Source organism: Dipodomys merriami, unplaced genomic scaffold (genome assembly GCF_024711535.1).
Source record: "Dipodomys merriami isolate MVZ:Mamm:240054 unplaced genomic scaffold, mDipMer1.0.p SCAF_1774, whole genome shotgun sequence".
Taxonomy (NCBI): Eukaryota; Metazoa; Chordata; class Mammalia; order Rodentia; family Heteromyidae; genus Dipodomys; species Dipodomys merriami.
Genome location: NW_027203131.1, coordinates 4394 through 8767, shown reverse-complemented (window position 1 = coordinate 8767; position 4374 = coordinate 4394). Strand labels below are relative to the sequence as shown.

Below are 4374 nucleotides of genomic sequence, written 5' to 3'. Positions count from 1 at the left end.
GTTAAAGTCATTCATCAAATCTTATACTAACACATAAAATTATCCCATGATTAAAGTAGTTCAAATCTAATAACCATAAGCTATATTAGTGGATCTCTTTTCCTAGTATAATATCTTGATATTACCTCTGATATTGATTCTTTACCAAATGAAATCTATGAACTACATTTTTAAAATTAAAATAATGACTAAAATTCTACAAACCAATTAGTTGAATTTATAGAAAGAATGAGATAAAAATACTGAGCTTACCAATTATACATATAAAAATCACTTATTCATGATTCTAATACTAGTACAATCATCAAAGAATTTGGTAACAGTTAATTGACTCGGTACAACAAATAAACCTTGCAACCAAATTCTAGAGCTGGTATAGCATAGTATGTGGCATATATAAGATCATTCAAACTTAACCCACTTTCATATATATATATATATATATATATATATATATATATATATATTCCCCATAAGTCTGTTCTGTGACAGAGACAATACAAATCTGGAGTGAAAACATTTGGAGTAAGTTGCTACTTTTATCAATTTTTTTTACCTATTTCTATTTATTCCTCCAAGATTTTCTACTTCTAATAGATACATAACCAAAATGTTTATCTTTTCAGATACCAAGTTGCTTATTTGGTGCAAAATTAAGTTGCTTTTTTGTTTTTAAACGAATCTCAATTTGATAAATTAGTTTCAAATTAAAATCCTCTTTATAGCCCAAATCTGTTTTCAAATAATTAAACAGAAACCATCAGTCCTATCTTATTACTAACACAACTGACAAACTTTAGGAAAGGTTTTGGTTAACATCAGGACTTACACATCAGGTTACTGTTAGGTGATTACTACTCAAAGTACTTTTGCAAATGTGAAACTATCTTGACTTAGGAGAAGAGAAATAGGGAGGATGAGGCAGATGGAGGAGAGGCACACAATGGTGGTCAGATACATACATAAAGCTGTGCATTCAGTACATGATTTTGGTCACATTTCACAACATGGTTATTTTCTTGTATATCTCACTAAGTAAGCATGTAGTAAATGACATTCCTAAGCCTACATATCAACGCAAATTCAATAAGACATTCATCTTCAAGTTAAAATATATGCAATTCTAATCATAAAGTCTCTACAAGATATCTGCACATTTTCTTAGACTAACATAATACACAGACTAATGGAAGTCTCCTGTTAAGTAGTTAATTTTGCCTATATTTGACATTGTTTTCATAAACAAAGGTACTGTAACTTTTAGAATCTACCCACATTTTAAAGGGGGGAGAGAGGAAGGGAGGGTGAAGGAATGGAGTGAAGGAAAGAGAGAGAGGGAGAAAGAGAAGCAGCAAATCCGTAAATGAACTCAATCCCTTACTTTCTTTTGCTTTTTGTGTCAGTTTGGAAAACACTAGAAGCAGACATGGCGTTTTCTATATATTGTCCAAGAACTTGGTTTTCTGATTTCAGCTTCAGTTTTTCTTCCTTAACTGCATCTACTCTTGCTGAGAGATCTTCAAGTGTGTGTTGAAGTTCCAACACTTGATTAATAAGTCGTGTTTTTCCCTCTAGTTCTATCTGATTTTCCACATCAACTGCATCCATGTCAGGGTTCATCATCCTCCTGGGCACTGAACTGTACCTCACACAGAAAAATCATGATGAATGGTCGTCAGAGGGAGAGGCAGGATCCGGAGATCATGCCCTGGGCCAGGACTTCAGCACCAACTGACCAAGAAAGTTATTTGTGAAAGCCAACATGGCCACAGGAGGAGGTCCTTTTGACAAAAGTATGAACAATCAGGATTTACCCAACTGGAGCAGTGAATGTGTTGACGATCGACATAACAACATGGATTGAGGTGGCCAACAGAAGAAGGCAAATAGAATTCTTTTCATCAGAAAAGAACAAGTTTGGTGTAGGCTTGTTCAAGTTCCTGACTATATTACCAAATCCAAGACATTGTGGGCAAAAATGCAAGATCTGTTAATGTTGAGCATTTACTAATCTAATAGATCAACTTAAAGAACAAGGAAAATCATATGTGAAGTTTCTCCAAAAAATCCTTGCTAGAGAAAAATGAGGATATTCAGAAAAATGAGGAGATTCAGCTCCGAGATCTGGTTCTGTAGCTGAGAATACATCACTAAACATAGATGTGCAGTCTGAGGCTTCAGATACCATGAAAGTAGTAAATGTGGCTCACCTCTATGAGGTGCTGGATCAAACTGCAAGAAAGAATATTTGAGAATGCCATTAATGTCCATGATTGCAGCTGGTTACCATAAAGATAACAATAGAGCACTGAAAATCATTACTACATTCTGGTCATGGCACCAGTTACATCCCTCCATCACCAACTGATGAGCTTTAGACACCAATGTCAGCCCTTTCACTGGTATGATTAAATGTCTCAGAAATATCTTGCTCAAAGGTGAAACCAGCTGGAGGAGATATACCCCAAACAGTACCATCATCTGGATCAGACTTCAGCAAGTCACAGACCCTCATGGGGAAATTCCTGTAGGTGATCAAGGCTCAGATGTGATCCAGGGTATCTATGGATGCTGAGAAACCACCATGCAGTTAGAAGATCTGCCCATCCACCAATGCAGTGAGAGGAAGATTGGAAAAGTTTACAGACCTTTTTGACTAACATTTCATTTCCATATTTCCTTAAACACTCATCATAGAAACCATAAACTTGTGTGCTCTCACGATTCCCTCGAAGAATGGTGATGTGTTCATGGTAATGAAATTTAAGAGCTAGAAGCAGTATGACTGTTTCAAGTGAATAATATCCTTTGTCAATATAATCTCCCATAAACAAGTAATTTGTTTCTGGTGATTTCCCACCAATTCTAAACAGTTCCATGAGATCTTGAAATTGCTCGTGCACATCTCCACAGTGTGACTAGACATGGAAGCTCTTGTACATGGGATTCTTTTTTCAGGATTTCCTTAGCCTTCTCACAGGGACTCTTGATGTGGGACTCAGCTGCTTGCATTTATTCAGCTATTCTATCCACGGGTCCAGCACCTTGGTGAGCCACTTCATGTCCATGATGCCATGCTGGAACTGGCGGCTGCTCTGCGCTGCTCCCCCACCACCGCCTGAACACCAAGATCAGTAGAAAACCCTTGTACTTTCAGGTACATTGTAAAAAGCTTTGGTCAGCACTGCAGTAGACAATCTCTCCCACCTCTTCCCCAACACACACCTGTATAGAGTCCACATTTTTCTTTGGGCTTCCTAAGGACAAGCTTGGTCTCCATCTCTACAAAAACGTTTATATTTTTTATTGTAAAGATAATGTACAGAGGTTTTGCAATTATGTAAATGAGTACATGTTCTATCAAGCATTGTTACCCCCTCCATTGTTTCCCCTACTATCCTTTCTCTCCTCCCCAAATCCTCCCTCCCCCCTCTACAACTATCCTTTCTCTCCTCCCCAAATCCTCCCTCCCCCCTCTCCACAGTTGTAACATTCCTTTTCAATATAGTGTCTTGTACATCTCATTGTTACAGTGGGTCAAATTGTATCCTTATTTCAGCATGTTGTTGGTCAAACTGTATCCTTATTTCAGCATTTTGTTATTTCCCTTCCCCTCCCTAAATTAGAAAAATATATATACAAGATCCAGGGTAGCAGAATCAAATGCAGTGAAAACAGGGAAAGAATATACAGGAAGAATATACAATGTACTATGTGATTTTTCTGTTTCTTTTATAAATACATTAAAAACTACATCGAGAAAGATAAAACCACTTGTGTCCCTATCTTGGGATTCATTTTGCTTAGCATCAGGTTATATGTTCACGTGTACGTAGCTTTTGACCTACTCTACTTGTCGTAGACATATTAGTTATTGCGGATAAGGGAAACCATGGGACATATGTTTCTTTAAATCTGGCTTACTTCACTTAATTTTTTTCCAAGTCTTTCCATTTCCAAACAAATGAAACAATGTCATTCTTTATGATGGAGGCATAGAATTCCACTGTGTACATATACCACATTTGCTTGATCCATTCATCTACTGAGGGGCATCTGGGTTGGTTCCATATCTTAGCTATGGTGAATAATGCTGCGATAAACATAGTTGGGTTGGTAGCTTTAGTATGGTCTTGTTTGTGATCATTTTGGTAAATGCCCAAAAGTGGGATTTCTCAATGTAGAGTCTTTTGAGGAACCTCTAAATTGCTTTCCAAAGTAGTTGAACAAGTTTATAATCCCACCAACAATGTAGTAGGGTTCCCTTTTGGCCACATCCCCTCCATCATCTGTTATCAGATTTCTTGATTCTAGCCATTCTAACTAGGGGGAGGTAGAATCTCAATGCTCTTTTGATTTGCATTTCTTTTATGG

The 4374-nt window shown here is 37.0% G+C and overlaps 2 pseudogenes; both read right to left on the bottom strand.

Annotated features, from left to right (window-relative positions):
* Window positions 1-1377: 1377 nt before the first annotated feature.
* Window positions 1378-1623, bottom strand: LOC138829874 (short coiled-coil protein pseudogene; annotated as a pseudogene).
* Window positions 1624-2073: 450 nt separating this feature from the next.
* Window positions 2074-3068, bottom strand: LOC138829875 (serine/threonine-protein phosphatase 2A catalytic subunit alpha isoform pseudogene; annotated as a pseudogene).
* Window positions 3069-4374: the final 1306 nt, after the last annotated feature.